At 35.1% G+C, this 18,267-nt stretch overlaps 1 protein-coding gene across 3 annotated transcripts in view; it reads left to right on the top strand.

The window, feature by feature from the left end:
* The window catches only part of 14-3-3zeta (tyrosine 3-monooxygenase/tryptophan 5-monooxygenase activation protein zeta), a 72,954-nt gene that overhangs the window by 28,274 nt on the left and 26,413 nt on the right, over window positions 1-18,267 (top strand). The window contains exon 1 of one of the 3 annotated variants that reach the window (XM_018458314.1): window positions 8,583-8,988. The exons of the other annotated variants lie outside the window; for them this stretch is intronic. The gene's annotated coding sequence lies outside the window, so the exon portion shown is untranslated. Of the gene's footprint in view, window positions 1-8,582; window positions 8,989-18,267 lie in introns of those variants that run through there. 3 annotated transcript variants of the gene reach the window in all.

Genomic DNA, 18,267 nt, shown 5'->3' with positions numbered 1-18,267 from the left:
GGGTAGAAATCGTCATTAATTGCCGCCGTGCGAAATCGCGCGCGTGGATAGGAATTCGCAGCCACTTGGTTTTTCCCCCTTTTTTTCGCGAAAATTGATATCATGCTTTACTGTCTCCGGTAGATTTCTATTCCACTTGTCACCAGGTGCTTCCATTTGACCTTTACCGATAAATTTTTATTTGCTCGCACATTAAAGTCGCGCGTGCAGAAAGTTCAACGCATCTGCTTCTTTACGTCGTGCGATTTTGTAAAAGTGGATCCGTTGTTGCGGAGAATTTTTCCAAACTGCGTATTTAAAAATCAAACTCAAGTACCTTAAAGTTATAAAAATAACTGATATCGTGTACAAATCGATAATTAGACTAATAGTTTATTTATGGTGTGTATATTGTATTTCCGGATAAGATAAGATTGCGGACCCAATTTAGAGTTCCATATAGTGTTGTTAACAAATATTGCGTTCACAAGTTTATTTAACTTATGTTTAACGTATAAGTTTTCCTCGTGAGTAGTCTAGAGAAAAGTACTTCGTATTGTGGCTGTAATTATTTGATAAAGTAGTTATGGTTCAGAACTTTACTTTTATAATCATGACCTCTATAATGTTAGTAATAATAATTATATACTTTGGTATAGTTCTATATACAAAAATATATATGTTATATAAATTATAGTCATTTTCAATTCCAACTATACATACATGTATATTTTTTGTATAAAGGATTATAAATATAATTATTATTACTAACATTGTCTATAAAAATGAAACTTTTAATTATTTTATGCAATCATATAACCATAAATATCAAATTAAACATTTTAGTCCGTTCATTCCGATTCGTCTTATTATTAATTAATATTATAACGGCGGAGAGAAATGAGAGGATTGATCGAGAGTAACGGGCGATGAACGTGTTCGCGAAAGATCTCGCAAAATCGGTAGGAATTTCGGCGGCGTTCACAACAGCGAGAGATTGGCGGAAAATGGTAGACAAGGGCGGGTCGGCTGCAGGGGTTGCGCGCGCCTCTACAGATCAATATTTCATTTCAGCCTCGGCAACCTCCGACCGCCACCCATCCCTCGATGTACCTCACCATCCCCTTTTCCACTCTTCGTCTTCTGCCGCTTTCCTCGCGACCTCGCATAGCTGCGTCTCGTTCCAGTCATCCTTCACCCCGTGTATTTTCCCTTGTTTCCCTGCTTTCCTCCCTCGCTCCATGCTTTGTCACGCTCCCTCCCGCCATCATATTCCTCATTAGCCTTCTTGCTTTAATGACTTTGTCATAGTACAACCGGATGCAAGACGATCTATCATTATTCCAATCAATCGTTGCAACGATGTAGGTTTTTTTTAAATTGCCACTTAATTGTTTCTTACAGTGAAAAACATGATGATTTAGAACCCAAACTGTTTCACTCGAATGAAAATGAAACATTCGAAATCTATAAACTGTTTGATTCTAGTTGAAATTATCTTTCGCACGTAGTTTTAGAGTTACGAGAATCTATGGCTATCGAAGTGACTCGAATCGTGAAATGGAATTTCCTTTACGAGATAAGCATGGTTAGCAGAATGTTGATTAATTGTTCATAATGCATATATTCTGTAATTAAACTGATTTACTGATAAAATAGTTATAGGTTGGGAGTTCGATTTTCATAATTACAGTTATTACTATAATGTTAGTAGTAATATTTTTATATACTTCGGTATGATTTTAAATATAAAAAATGTATAAATTATAGTAATTCTCAATACAATTATATATTTTTCAGGATTGCTACAAAACTGGAAATTAGGGAAATGTAAAAGAAATTGAAAACAGTCAGGGAAATTAGGGAAAGGACTGGAAATTTTGCAAAATTTAAAATACAATTCTTGATTTTAAAGAAGATATGCATACATTACATCTACAATTTTGGAATACTATTAACTTAACAATTAAATGAAAGAAGTATTAGCAATATTAATAGTATTGCTAATAATATGTTAAATTGCTCTCGCAATAAAATGTTTGACAGTTTCCAAATCAGGGTGAAAATACAAAAAATTTTTAAATATTGAAGGCATCAGAAAAAATCATGAAATTTTGTCTGGAAATCAGGGAATAATTATGGAATTTTAGGATCGTGAATTTGTGACAACTCTGCTTTTTATACATAAAATCATAAATATAATTATACTATAAATATAAATTACTATCATTATAATAGTAAAGTATAAGCTGGAGCTGCTGATCATAATTATTTTATCACAAATACCAAACACTTTTCTTTGCGTCGTTATGTCGATCTTCATAGGAAAAGGTTTTGAAGGAAGTTATGTGGACATCGTGTTTTTATCGCTTTATTGACCAAAGTACATCTTATCTCTCTGGAAACAATTGGTAAACGGGGATCATAAAAAAACCCTTGGGACCAAGATAGAGCGTTCCAAGGTTGATCATCGACGTTGATCGGTTGATCGGATCCGGTCCTTCGCTTCTCCACCACCACGACGAGCGACTCCGGCTTTAACCCAATTGTAATCTTACGATCGATGTTACGAGAGCGCCACGGTACTGCGCCTCGCTTTCGCTCCGCATTGTTTCAGTTATTCATTCGATGCGGTGCCCGCGCACGAGCCTGGCGTGCACGAGGACCGGACGGCAAGGAGACGAGGGAGGAGGCCGGACAAAAGTGCTCTCGTTCGTACTCTCATATGCTCGCAACTCCGACGGTGCGCGCCCCATGCAGTCTGCAGTTTTTCAGCAAACGTATCCTAACGTTGTTTCCGTACCCTCGATAATAGTTCTTGACATATCGCAGTCGAACACGACACGAGTTTTCCGCCTTGTCATGAGTTCTCATGTAATTAAAAATCACACTCGCGATGCGTCAGTTTTTCCATTAGCACTGGCGAATCTCTTTAGTTTTTACAGGTACAAATGTAATTGTTACAAATGTAATATCTTTTCACTGTAATCTATTAATAATGACAAATAAAAATTAACACAAAATATAAATTGATAAAAGCAATATTTCATTATAATCTCTATTAATAAAAAATAAACATCAATGACAAAATATGAATTTTAATATTTTAAAACAAATATACATGTTAATTCAGGCAGCTACGATTCAAATTGGCTGTTAAATTACAATCGTTTGTCCTGAAAGTATATGTATATTTGTTTTATAATTCATATTTTGTGGAGTTTTTATTTTTTATTATTAATTATTTTATTATTAATTATTATAATTAATAGATTATAATGAAAGAGATAATTATTACAATGAAGAGATTTTTATTAACATTGATGGAGAGATTAAATACCAATATCAATTGGATCGTATTGAAAAGAATTCAATGGAAGCCCGAGCTTTTGTCTGAATAAGCAGAATTTACGAGCTTGTAAATATGGAAACTTTTTAAACGAGACAAACTCATACATTTGAATATCGTTGTAGAAATAATTACGCGAAACTGCGAGTGTCAAAGTTTTAATTAATAATTTTTGTACATATCGAAGCGTAAACAAATGGCAAGTTTAGTAGGTTGATACAAGTGTTTAGATGGAACGCTATATATTTGCGTTTGAATAAACAAAAACTGTTGTTTTATTCGATACTCGCTACGGGTTTTCGAGAAGAAATTGTTGAATGACCCTTTGGGAGGGAAGTGCAGATCTTTCGATGCATAAATATACGCCGGCCAACGCATCGAACGGGCTTGTTTCAACAAATATGGAGGCAAAAATCACAAAGCAGAATTTCTCGGGAGAAACAGTACATTCTGAAATATATTTACTCCTACATAAATGAAATTATAAAACATACGTTAATAGCACAGATACTAACTAAAGTACGTAAATTATAAATAATAACGTAAAATACATTATTATAATGATCAAAGAACCACACACAACTGTTAATTAAAGTGAAAATATCGCGGTAGAGGCTGCACTCTGAAATTAGATATAATAAAGTGAAAGCAAAGATATCTATTATCATTTAAGAAACGAAAATTACGAAAGTGAGATTAATGTTCTACGCACGAAAGAGAGCGTATAGATATACGCGCGGAAAATGCGAGAGGTTAAAACGTGAAATATATTATATGTTAACCCTCCACTGGCACACTGGGACTTTTAAGGATACCCTAAAGTCGTTTTATTTAGTAGGATCTACACATCGTGTCATTAACACATCACTACACCCTGCTGCATCAATATTGCACACGTTCGTATAAAATTTTTAACTAATTAATCTTTCATATTAGCTATCTAAGCCCAATTCTAAGAATTCAACATTATTTGTTTATGTAATCCTTAGTTCAAAATTGTTTTATACGGTACAATGTACAAAACTTTTATATAAAGCACGAGTTGACGCCAGAAGTCGATAAAAAACTGTAATTTTCTAACTTTTTTTCATTCTTGGCATAAAATCGACTGGTTTGGACTGCATTATCGTTTATACTTTAATTGTGGAAAAGGATTTTTAAATATATATATATATATATACAGTTTTTAATATAATAAAAATATGTTAATAGTTTCACAAATATACAAGAATTTTTTTTAGATTTTGACACAGTCCAGAATAATAAAAAATACACTGTGGTCCTCAACGGTGTGAATCATGATCGAAAATTTCACTGTACCCGTGGAAGTTTAAGAAATTCGCCTCCACCTAATGACGACCGAAGGACGTAACGTATCCGCGTAATTTATATTGAAGTACTTGTTAAACTGCGATTATTAATTTTCAGATATAAACACTGACGTGGCGAAATCGGCCCTCGCGTTTTAGAGGAAGATCTAATTCGTCTCACAGATAAAATTATGGTTGCAGTTTATCGGCATGTGCGCGAAATTTTACGGGATGCTAGATCGAATTTGTCGCTAATGCATACTGATGTTCGGGTGTCGGGCGAGGAATAACATGGATATGCATATACGCCCACGATTCATTTACGTGGTCGTAACCGTTTATCCAGCATCGGGTCGAGTAAACGAGATACATGTTCCATTTAAATTTTCACGAGAGAACGTAATGTTACTTCACGTTAATCGCGACGTCGTATAGGTGTCCATGAATCGTTGTTTCAATTGAAATTGTCGATGTTAAACCTGTGTCAGACTACGCATTGGAGATTGAGAATCGCAAAATGGAGACTAGAATTCAACTAATCCAATAAATTTAATTTTAATCTTCGTTCGTTCTGATCAGTCGAATTCTAATCTTCAATTCCCAATCCGATTTCATCAATGTGAGATAACTTTAATCTCGGTTTAACTTTCTGTTTATTTCTTTTTCTAATTCTAATATTCGTTTCAACCAATTTAGTTTAATTTTAATCTCGGTTCAATGAACACTTCACCTTTTTCTAATTTCAAGAATCAGAAAAAGATAAAAAGTAAGTTGAACTAAGATTAAAGTTAATCTACATTGGTAGAAATTGGCATTAGAGTTAGGAAAAGATAAGAGTGAATTGAACTGAGATTAAAATTAATTTTACATTGGAGATAACTCGAATATATGGATCCTGGTGATCTGGAGACTTTCTCTAATTTTTATATAATAATAATTTAAATTCATTCTAAGTTTCATAACCTTATTTTTCATAGTTTGGAACTTGAAAAATTCTACTAAAATAATACTACACTGAAAAAAATGTTTGATTGAAAATGAACAAACCAGAAGATTCTGATCAATCAAAATTCTGTTTATTTCAATTATGATAGATTTAACTAAAAAATTTTGATTTGTTCATTTTCAACCAAAATTACAATTAATTCAACCATTCTTTTTCCAATAATAATAAAGACTTTAGTGGGTCCCAAGGAACTGTGTTATTTTTAGCGTCAAAAACATATGTTATGATCCTGTTACGGATCGATTTTTAATACGTAGTCTGATATAGGCTTTACGCTCGTTCAGGGCGCAGATTCGGGCGTCGCGTATTTGACCCTCCATCCATGTGGATGCGAAGAACGGTGAATCAACAGCCTTCTCAATCCTCGGATTCATCCACGCGCTAAATCTTAAATGTATAGGGGACTGAATTCCTTCAATTGATACTTTCTAAGTTTTAGAGTGAATCACTCACTCTGAAGAGTGAAATCTCACTCTTAAAAATTGAAAATTAGCCCACTCTTTTTCAAGAATGGCTCAATTTTCACTCTTTAGAGTGAGATTCCATTCTAAAGAATTTAGAGAGTACATAGTTGGAAAATTTATGATAAATTTAATACATTTCACATATCCAAATTTGTGTATTAATTGAACACAAGAATGTGTTAAAAAGTAGTTAAAAAGTAAAGATATATATTATGTAAAGAATTAACATAAAACTGTAACACTGACACAATTTAAAAGTAAATTGTGGAAGCATATTTCTTCAGTAAAATTATTGTTTATAATACGTTAATTAACACATTTTATTTATTTATCTCAGAATGTAGTTTTAAAATACATTATTTTTATGTCAATTGTTGACTTATAAATTATGTTTTTTTTAATACCAAAAAATGAAAGAATCAATTTAATCAATTTAATTTTTTTTAAATTAGAATAAATTTTAACACAAATACAAAATGTTCTTCACTGTGTACCAATGATGAAGATCGTTTTCGCAGTTAGATAAGCCTATATTACGATAAGACTATATTACGCGTTGAAACGTGACACACGAATGAATGGGAGCGTCAGGGATTCCTTAACCGGTATATTTGTATACCTTTAGCTTTCTTAGGATCCTTGGATTTACAGATACTCTTCTGGTCACGCATTCTTCGCGTGTCGTAAATCGCAACATCCACAAACTAAATATTGTCATTCATAAATTCCTCGACTTTCCGTCGCGAATTAAATACGAGACGTCGACACGTTGTTATCTATTCAAGAACTCTACATTATTTTACGAAAGTAGACGTAATGAAAACGCTATAATTCAAATTTTCTCTTTTTTACGGACTTCGAGAAGACCGGTCGTTGACGGCGGCGAGGAACCCCGCCGTTTTGTGGGATCCCTTTGATTTACCGCGAAAAGGAGGCACGGTTCAACGATCGTGAAACGGGTAAAAGGGCTTTTATGGTAATCTGGAGATCTTTCGTCTATTCAACGCATTTATTTTAGACCGTTCCTCCGTTCTTCAAGTAGAAAATTGTCTTCGTCTCTGTCTTCGTTCTGAACACCCTGTATAACTTGCCACCACGTAGTACTTTCGCAAATGAATTTATGTATATAAACCCTAATTGAGATCGCTAATTAACATGTAACATTTTTTAAAATTATAAATATCAGTCTAATAGAATATATACTAAGATTTATATCATTCTTTGTATATATATATATTTAAAAAATTTTTATATCTTTTATATATATATATATTTACGGGGTTGCCACAAAGCTGAAAATCAGGAAATTGACAAGAAATTTTGCAAAATTTTTTGGAAAATTAAAACTTTTGGCTTTACAGAAGTTTAATGTGCGCAAATCACACCTTTGCATTTTTGGAATACTACCAACTTAACAATTAAATGCAAGTAATGTCAATAACATTAATTTACATTGCTATATTAAATTGCTCTCTCAACAAAATATTTGACGGTTTCTAAATTAGAATGAAACTACAAAAAATTTAAAAATATTGAAAGCATCAGAGAAGATCGTGAAATTTTATCTGGAAATCAGGGAAAAATTATGGATGAGAGAGAGAAAGAGGAATGTGTGACAACCCGATATTTTTATTCTTATTCTTTATATACATAAAGATTACAAATGATATATATATATATATATATATATTACATATCAATAGAAAGATAAGAAATTGGCACATTTCAATTCACAAAGTAATAAAATGGCAATTTCCTACGGAAATTATAGCATATCTCTGTAACGATCGGCTGCAGTTTTCGCGGAAATTCCTCGGTAACGGGAAAAAACTCGAAGAGAAAGAAGAAAAAAAAGGAGGTCATTTTTTCCAGGTTAATTTTCGTACGAAATTACGGGGGTTTCCGAGCCGACATAGAGTAGAGCAGAAAGACAGACAGAGAAAACGCAACCTAATAAAGTAGCTCGTAGGTAAGCTCGAGACGACGGGACACGTGTGATAGACGTTTAGCAGGTCAGAGAAAGAGAGAGCGAGAGAAAAGACAAGGCGTAAAGATAAAGACTGGTAATTTCAACGACGAAGTTAGAAGGAAAGAAGAAGTGAATCGGATAGGCGGTTTCGAGGCGATTAAAGCGAAGCGAGACAGGAAGTGAATCGGGCGATCGAAAGGACGGAGGGATGGAAGAAAGAAAGAAAGAAAAAAGAGAGAAGGCAAAGGAAAAAGACGCCGAGAACCGTCGCCGTCGGCCGTGATAGCGTGGCGCGACGCGGCACGTCGGATCGGTCCCGGGACACGGCCGTGCGCCGCTCCACGCTGCCCCACCCAACCTCGTCGGCCATGCCGGGGCCGCGAGCCGATCAATACTTCGGCTCCGACACGAGGCGCGGCGGACGCGGCCGAGCGGCACCGAGCGCGGCCGAGCCCCGGCACGAGGCGAGCCGAGTTCCCCCACCACGGGCGGCGTTGCCGGCTCAGTCGTTGTGCGGGAGTGGTCGCCGAGGGATGTGTGGCATCGTAACCGCGAGTGTGATCGAGGAATAAAGGGCCGGCGTTTTAGTTCTTCTCGTTCGCGTTTAGTCCACGTTCTCTCTTTCTCTCTCTCCCTCTCGTTCGTCCATCTCTCGCGCGCGCGTGTTTCCCTCCGGCTGTCGAGGGAAAAGAAGAAAAGGAAGAGGAAAGAAAACGGAAAAAAAGGGGAAAAAATCTCCCGAGTACAAGGAGCGCGTTAGGACGCAGCCCGTCGTTATCGCGGCACGCAAACGTTTCTTTATCGCTCTCGTCCTTCCGCGCGCTCGTCTGGACTCGAGCCGGTGCACGGATCTACGCACAGATCGTGTATTTACTTCATTATTTATTGTACAAAGGACTTATAAGTCATAGGTAAGTGCAAAATCGCGGGTTCTGCGTCGCAATTTGTGATCCTTTTTCTCTCTGTCTCTCTCTCTCTCTCTCTCTCTCTCTCTTCACATGCCTGGCGCCGTCTTCGTCTAACGTGTCCCTCTTGCTCGTACGCTTCCGCGCCCTCCGTCTCGCTCGCTCCCTCTCAGGCCGCATGCTATAAACGCGCAGGTCGGTCGGGGCCGCTTCTTCCACGCACTCGTCACTTCCTGCGTGACCGAATCGCCGCCGGCAACCGCCGTCGACGCTTCTAGATCGTACACTCTCGTGTCCGCTTATCGGCGCTCTCGTGGGAAACTCGAGCCGCGCGGTCTCGATACGAGCGAGCCGAGAACCGGCTATCGATCTCTTGCGGCAACGTACTGCGTCGTAGAACACGGCTCTTACGCGTGTCTCCGCATTGACGCGTAATAACGGAGCGTGTCCTGTTCATCGAGGTGCGAGGATCGATCCTCTTTCTCCTCGATGGGACTCGCCTCGGTTAATCGGCTGGTTTCTCCCCCGCGATCCTGATCGATCGGCTTCGCGATAATCGTCGGCGTCGAAGGCGTCGCCGTCGGAGAACGCGGCTGGGAATTTCGCTCTCGCCCCGTGAAAGTAACTGCCGTGGCGCTATTACGGCTGGCTCCCTCTCGAAAAAGCGGAGCCGTGGAGCCGAGCGGAACAGCCATAACCTCAACTTAGACGACACGACGCGGTTGATAGTCGCTTTCCATTTTCACACAAGTGATACCGGATCTAAGGCCGGTGTTCACATAGTCGGTTCTTATATTTAAAACCGTCTTAAGCGGCGTTTACAATGAGATTTTAAGCGTAAAACTTGAGCTTTATGCGTCGTCTACAATATGCGGAGTAAGCTTGGTGTAAGAAGTGAGAGTAAGAAGTTAACCAATCGCAATCGATTATTCTTCTCTCATTCGACCGTGATTGGTCAATTTCTTAAGAACTCAAGGCTTAAAAGCTTAAGTTTTACACCCTAGGATCTCTCATTGTAGATACCACTTAAGAGTATACCTAGTCTTAAGATGTAGGCCAATCACAAAGCCGTATTAGTATCTTAAGACATTACTTAAGACTATCTTGAAATAAGAATTGACTACACTGAAAAAAATGCATGTAATTTTACATGGAAATTACATGTTCATGACTGGAAAATTGCCTAAATATGATTGGAAATTTACAATTTCCAGTAAATTTCCAAGCACATTTATGTAATTTAGATAATTTTCCGGTCATATACATGTAATTTCCATGTATTACATGCATTTTTTTCGGTGTATGGAGCCTAAAAGTTATATATTTTAAACTCAAATTAATGACTACTTGCTTACTTTGATGACAAAATTATCGCGTAACAACACAGGCTAATCTTACTTTTAATAGTTAATAAGATTCAATATGAAGCACACAGTTTCTTGAACTTGTCAGAATGATAAGGAACATTTAATTGAGTTATGACGTTGCAAATTAGAACTATTTGAGTTTTGATGTAAATGGAAAGCAACCGATGGGTGCTTTCCAGCAACAGGCACAATGACCCAGTGTAACCCAGTGAATCATTACATACTGTTTGCCACTGTTAAACAAAGATGAAATGATCACTTGCCTCTTGTTGGAAAGCACCAAATGTCTGCCGCCTCTTCTCGCGAGAACCGGACGCGACGTCTCTGCGACCTTCGTCGCGACGTCGTTTTCGGTGCTCGTCTGCCGCCTCCCACGAGAGCTACGACTTTGCATGGCTAAATATGTCTTTGCGCGGAGGACGACCGACGCCAGTTCTCCACGAGGCTCTCTATGAGGTATCCCCATTATCACTGAGCGTGACATTAAAGCCTAAAACCCAAAATTGAAATTTGCAATTGAAAATCGCAGACAAGGAACAGGGAATGATAGATTTCGACCTATCAGAAACCGTGTATTACACTGAAAAAAAAGATTGGCTGCTGCAGTAAATTAGATGGTAAAATATGGCATAGCATTTTTAATTGGTTGCAGCGGTCAATTTTTGATTGTGTTAGCCTATCGAAATCCTATACTGACATTGCAGATAGGTTAACGCAATCAAAAATTGACTGCTGCAACCAATTAAAAATGCTATGCCATATTTTACCATCTAATTTGCTGCAGCAGCTAATCTTTTTTTCAGTGTATGACTCCGTACTACTCCGGCTCTTTAGTTCTTAATGACAGTTCGTTGCATTGTTGCGCAGGTTTTTTTCATGTATCTTTCCATATTTGCGCAACAATATAACAATAGCGACACTGTGTTAAGAATTACAAAATTGGAGTGTATTATTCTCTAACTCTTAACGATAGTGTCTCGATATCGTTATATTGTCGTTGCGTATGTATTATATGTGATAAAAAAAGCTGCGCAATAACTTTTAAACGATAACGAATTGTCGTTGTGAGTTACAGAATACAAGCACTGGTATGCGCGGTTTCTGATAGGTCGAAATCTCTTATTCTCTGTACTTTCTCTTTCTTGTTGCCTGTGCTTTTCATTATGTGTTTAAGGTTAAAGATTGAATTCTGTTATTCTTTGTTCCTATTGTCTGTGTTTTTCAATTGTGCATTAACCCTTCAGAAATCGTGTTTACTAGAATAACACGGTTTTTGAAAGGTTGAAATTTGTTATTTCCTATTTCTATTGCCTGTGGAATTTCAATTGTGCTTCAGGCTTTACAAAAGTTCTTAAAAAGTAGGTGGAAAGTTTCAGGGATTATTATCATACGTAGCGAATCTTTTTGTTTTCGATTATCTTATATCTATTTCTATCAGTAGATTAACTCGAATCTTGGTATAGCTTGCTTCTTATCTTCTAATTATAAGGCCTTAAAACTAAGCTAGTTGATCTTAAAACTGGAAGATAAAAATAATGAAAAACATTTTTAGTCGGTTCTTCAAGATCATCTTATTGTCTTGAGATGTTAATACGGCTTTGTGATTGGTTTGCATCTTAAGACTGCACTTAAAACGGTTTTAGATATAAGAGTCGCTTATGAATTTAGCCTAAGAATTAGAAATAAATAAAGAGTACACTGAACCGAGATTATTTGATCTACATTAGTAGAGATGTACGTTAGTGATTTTTAAATAAAATTCCGTCCAAACTCACTGGGAATTTGAAAAGAAACGAGATCTTAAGCCCATATCAGACCATGAATTAGAATTGAATTTTGATTGGAATTTGACCAACCAAACCAAAGTTCATTAAACCTGATATTTCCTTTCTTCTAATTGATTAAATTCCAATCCAATCCCAATTTTAAGCTGCACGGAAAGAATGCTCTTACTGAAAGATTAAAAATTTTATTACACTGAAAAAAATACAGTCAATTTTAACAAATATTTAGTTCAATACTGCCAACTAAATATTTATTAAATATAAAGATATATTTATTTGTTACAAGAAACATTAACTTGATTTAACAATCATTCTTTTTACTGAACAAATATTTATTTGTTGTAAGTAAATGTTTAGTTGGCAGTATTGAACTAAATATTTATTAAAATTGACTATATTTTTTTTTCAGTGTAGATATAAATTTGAAAACAATTTTGTTGGATTATATCAAAGTAATTTTTTTCTGGAAACTCAAATTGATTGTTGAAATATCAAACTTTTTTCTGCAGTATTGCATTTTTTAGTTTCTAACATAATTATTTTAATGATTCAATAAAATTATTTTTAATTTCTATTCAGCGAAATTTTAATTACTTCAGCAAAATCTTCTTTTTGTGTCTGATACCTATTTTATTAACTCCTGATTCTGAATCTTGACTCCCAAATATTTTTTCAAATTTTATCATACTGTTAAATACTGAATGAATTTCCAGGAAACTCATCTTTCAAATTTTCTTATTGAAATTTCCTTCAATGATAGAGCATTCCTTATTATGTGCGATCGTTTTAGATTGGATTGCAATTAATCGGTTTTTTAGTCGCCCTTCTTTTTTCTCTTTTCTTTCGGATAGATTTTATGTCGATCTAATCATTAATTGAGATCAGCATACGATTGTTTTCTTCTTTTTCCTTATTGAGAACAAAACGAACAGATCTTGCGCCGATCGATCAATCGATGGCCTTGAGATCTCGTTAAATGTGAAGTCCGTGTTCTTATTTCCTAGATGTATTTATAGCGGCGGTTCAATGATATTTTATGCTTCTCTATTTCACGTGACTATATTTATGGCGACAAGTAGTGACGGTCGATATTGACGAGAAATTGCGGGGTAATTTTTAGAACGAGGATAAAGTTTGAATTTTAATGCCGAGATTGATTCGCGGTGCTCCGAACACGTTTTTATTCCGATCGAATTTTTATTTCGATACCATCGATTGATATCGATTGTGGTCGATATTTTAGGACGCACTCAGAGAAAAGGACATTATAGTAGCAATTATAAAGGTGATAACTAAATCTATGGATTTTATGTATTGTGTATAAATGAATAACTATTAGAGAATTCAATTGTGTGCATTAGTGAGCACTGATGCATATTAAAGCTGTTGAACACAAATTGACGTAGAGATGTGTGTTTAATACAAATATAAAAACGGATTAAACCGTGAAAGTCTCAGTACATTTTATTATGCTTTAAGTAAAATATGTGTAGGTATTTAATATTTTGAAATATTTGCATTTCACTTTTACATTCAGATTGAATCAGTATACAACTTTTATATGTAACAGTTCGCATTAGTGTGTCCAATCAAATTTGCTATGTAAAATACAAAGTTAAATAAACTATAATATAACATAGTTGAATTAATTATTTTAAAATTGCAATAACTATAAAGCAAGAGATATATAAATTAGCTAACACTTGATGCGCGTACAATAAATTTATTATTCAAAATTATATAGAAAATAAATTGTGAACATATTTAAACGTTTCGACTATTGTTTTTGGTCCTTTCTCACTATAAATTAAATGTAAAAACACAAAGTATATCTAACAAAGTAAACCGCTGTCCATTAAAACGTGTTTTTTAAATGGCGCAGTGCAATCATTAAACAGGATTGCCGCAAAGCTGAAAATCGGAGAAATGTCAGGGAAATGTCATGGAATTTTACAAAATTTTCTGGAAAATTCTTGGCTTTAAAAAAGTTCAGTATATAGATATGTACGTACATTATACGCAGTTTTGATATACTATTAACTTAACTATTAAATACAAGTCAGTAATAGAATTAATAGTAATTCACATTGCTATATTAAATTTGACTGTTTTCAAAAATACAAAAAATTTCAAAATATTACTGAAAGCATGAGAGAAAATCATGAAATTTTGTCTAAAAATCAAGGAAAAGTTACGGAATTTTAGGGTGAGGAATTTCTGACAACTCTGTTCAATTTGATTAAACAGGTGCAAATGTATACCCACCACGTACATGGATATTAATTTGAAAGAGCATTGTAACTGCTTAAAGGTGTTGTCTGATCTATAAAATAGTTTACTCAATTATGTATACATTAATTCTGCACATGATGAAACTTGTCATCTTTATAGATGCCATATCACTATGTCTTTCTCTGGGAAAGAAGTCCAAATTGAGGGTAAAATGGTATTTCGTTAACGTTCAATTTTCCGAATCCTCCGTCACGATTTTGCCACGAATTCAATAAATTTTACCGCATATGCAATAGGAATAGCGCCTCGTCGGTAACATCTCCAAGCGTGCAGATATAGATATTAATTTTATCAGTTACCTCGTTTATCTGTACCCACATCACGTCATGTTTTACTTCGCTGATAGCGCCATCCCCCACCGCCTCTCGCATATTTGCGTTAAAGCGGGAGTTTATGTAGAAATCACGATGTCGTTCTGGTCTTGTCGCATTTCTATGTTTTCTGCTTTGTCAAAAGAATTGCGACAAGCCGATAATCCGTACGATCGATCGATAATCCGCTTCTATAAACGCTAAGATTAATAATTTCGAGGGAAAATTTTCCATAGAATGAATTGTGAGTCTTTATGAATTGTGAATCTTTTGCATTTAATCTAAATATTATATTTTTTATTTATAAATACATTATGCATGCGCTCGTGAACTATTCCCTTGAATAATAATACTTTTCTAGTTATTTTAATTACATTCACACGATAAAATCCTGCGTTGTCTGTCAATCTTTCTTCGGACAGGAGAATGCTCCGAATTCCGATTTTAATTTAACGGATTCAGTGACTATCGATAAGATGAATTAACACACACAGAAAAATGCATACTGTACGTAAATAATAATTACTTGTTTCAAGTATTTCAAAAGTTTATAAGTATTATATATCCGCAAATCTATCATAAATTCATCACAAGCATCAAATTTATTCAAAATATATTCTGAATTCTAGTAAATTTAATATTTCAATTAAGAGTATTAAATTAACATAAATTCAATTTGTTTATTATATAAAGTCGCTTCTTCGATCAATTTGATTGTTCAAAAGAAAATAAATTCTTATTTTGAATATTTCTTTGAGTAATGAGTTTTTCTGAAATTTATAATAAGTACATTTTATGATTATTATCAAGAAAATATTATTTGTTAAAGATAACCGTTACTGAAAAGAAAAAAAAGTAAATTGAGTAATCACTTTTCTTAGCATTAGAATTACATGCGCACACTGCACATTTACAATCACGGTTACATACAGTCCTTATATTTTTAAACGCGATATCATTTTAACAGGAGATTAGTGAAAAGGAATTTATCATCTAAAAAATGCAGATTTTTTTTCTTATGAAATATATTTTTTCGAATAATTTTATGTTTGAGAAACATCGTCTTTCTTCGCTTCTCTTCATTACATTTACATTTACTTGAATGTCTCATTATATTTCTATTAATAATTGCATTGGCACGTGAGAGAAGACTTGGTTCACGTCGCAGCCGCCTGATATTAATGAATCGCAGCACGATCGCGTGCGTATGGCAATGACGATTACTCAGAATCGCAGCCTCGTTTGCCAGGTTTGCAGGCATTCATAAAAGCTTGCAAAAGCGTCGATTACCCACGCGTGACGCCAGCCGCATTCTTCCCCGTGCCGAGGCGGAAAAAGTGCATTTACTTTCAGGACCTAACGGTGTGCCGACCTAACGTTTCGCCACGGAGATGACGGAATGGGAAAACCTACTGCGTCACGCTGCGACAGTAATTTTTAAAAAGTTTGAAAGCATTTATCAAAGTTTCTAATTTTTCAGAACTAACAATCAGATTGTTCTGAACAAAAGAAATGTCCAGTCAGGTATACTGCTTTTTGTAAAGTACTTTTTCAGTCTTGATTGAAAGAGAAGATAGTTATTCTACAAAAAGAACAATTTTGTGTGTATACTGAAGTATCTAAATATTTAGGTAAAATAATTTTGTTGGATAATCAAAATAATAATTGTGTAGGAAACTCAAGCATGATATTTGCATTAATGCTGCAAAAAGTTTTGACAGTTCAATAAATTTTTTTCTGCTGTACGTGGGAAAATCTCAGTTTTACTGCTATCTAAATATTTAGATAGATACAGATCTAAAGATAATTTTATTGAACTACCAAAATAATTGTGTAGAACGCTCAAATTGATTGTTAGACAAAGTCAAAGTTTTTGTAGTATTGCGCTCGTCATGCTTGAGATTCCTACGTGACTATTTTGAATGGTCCATCAAAATTATTTTCAGAATTATATAACTAAATTTTTATTAGATACTTAAAAAAAATCGTTCTTTCCGTGTGTTTTTCTAGATTAATCACTAAACTGATAGTTTTGAGTCACTTTGTGAGTAACTAACTTTTAAAATTACTATAAAATCAACAGTGATAAATAGTTAGAAAAACACAATTTTTACATTATTACCAAGTAAATTGAGGTTAACAATTCTAAACCACAAGTGACTAGAAAATGAAAAACCTTTCCGACTAAACTCTTTCAAATTAATATTCACGTGCATGATACGTTTTATATTATTTTACACTTGTTTGATCAAATTTAATAATAGTTGTTGTATTGCGACATTTAAAAAATACATTCTAACAGACAGTGGTTGACTTTGTTAGATATTATAGTTTCCACGTTTAATTTGCATTGAGGAAGACCAAAAACAATGGTCGAAACGTTTACAAAGTCCGGTTTGTTAAGCTTTATTTTAGCAAACTTATTTCTTACTGAAATTCGTTCTTACTTTACCGAATACCGAAACTCGTACTACACTTTACAACACGCCGGTATTTTCAGTAAGGATCAGAATTGCATGTCACATTCAGAGCGATCTGGAGGGGAGGAAGGAAATAACTTGTGGGAATTGGAACGAGTTCACGCGCGTACAAGATGTGTTCCGCTCGCGCGAGCTGCTCCGCGTCGCGAGTTTTTCGTGCCAGAAATATTTCGGCAGCGACGCGGGGCGTCTCGATGTCGACGTCGTCATCGTCGTCGTCGACGTTGCCGTTAAAACCCGCTGAAACCAGGTGATTGCGCGTGATTAAATATAGGACATCGAAAACGTCTACTCGCTCGCCCAATATTTCTGTCCGTGTTTCTTTGTACGAGCCGAGCGTTTCCGGAACCTCCGGTGATCGATATTTACCGCCGTTGATATTCGCCTCAGTATCGAACCAGTCGTTTTCTGGTTGAGAACCATCGAGCAATATTGTATGAAATAAATTCCGCAATCAAGGACGCCGGTATCGCGCGATCGTTTACCTCGCGGGAAACCGCGAGTCTCGCATATCGTGTACGCATCTTTACGTGTAACAGCTCCTCACGTTCTCACGGGTAATTCGCACTTCTTTTACCTCGATTTCGCGTGTACAAAATTACCTACCAACTGTTCATTTTTTCCTTAAATTACTATTTCTTTAATTTAATTGATGGAAAATCTACCTTGATCGTTTAATGATAAATTTATCATTAATCACCATCGATTTTCGATGGTGGGGGATCCAGGTTAATGGGGGTTAATAAATTAGATTTTATTTCCTCCGGCTATCGTAGATAGAAACGAAATTAATATCATAATTCATTATTTTTCTCATAATCTGTTTTGCATTAAGTTGATGGAAAATTCACCTTTATTATTTGGTAATAAGTTACACTTTATTTTCTTGGAATACTGTAAATAGAAACGAAATTAATATATATAATAATTCATTATTTTTTAAATAAACTATTATTGTTCGCATTTAATTGAAAAGTTACCTTGATCTTTTAGTAATAAATTTATTTCCTTAGATTTATCATAAATAGAAACGAAATTAATATCATCAGTT

The sequence above is a fragment of the Mycetomoellerius zeteki genome, unplaced genomic scaffold, assembly GCF_001594055.1.
Source record: "Mycetomoellerius zeteki isolate Tzet28-1 unplaced genomic scaffold, Tzet1.0 scaffold72, whole genome shotgun sequence".
In the NCBI taxonomy this organism is placed as follows: domain Eukaryota; kingdom Metazoa; phylum Arthropoda; class Insecta; order Hymenoptera; family Formicidae; genus Mycetomoellerius; species Mycetomoellerius zeteki.
The sequence above is the reverse complement of the archived record's forward strand: the minus strand, read 5'-3'. Positions and strand labels throughout refer to the sequence as shown.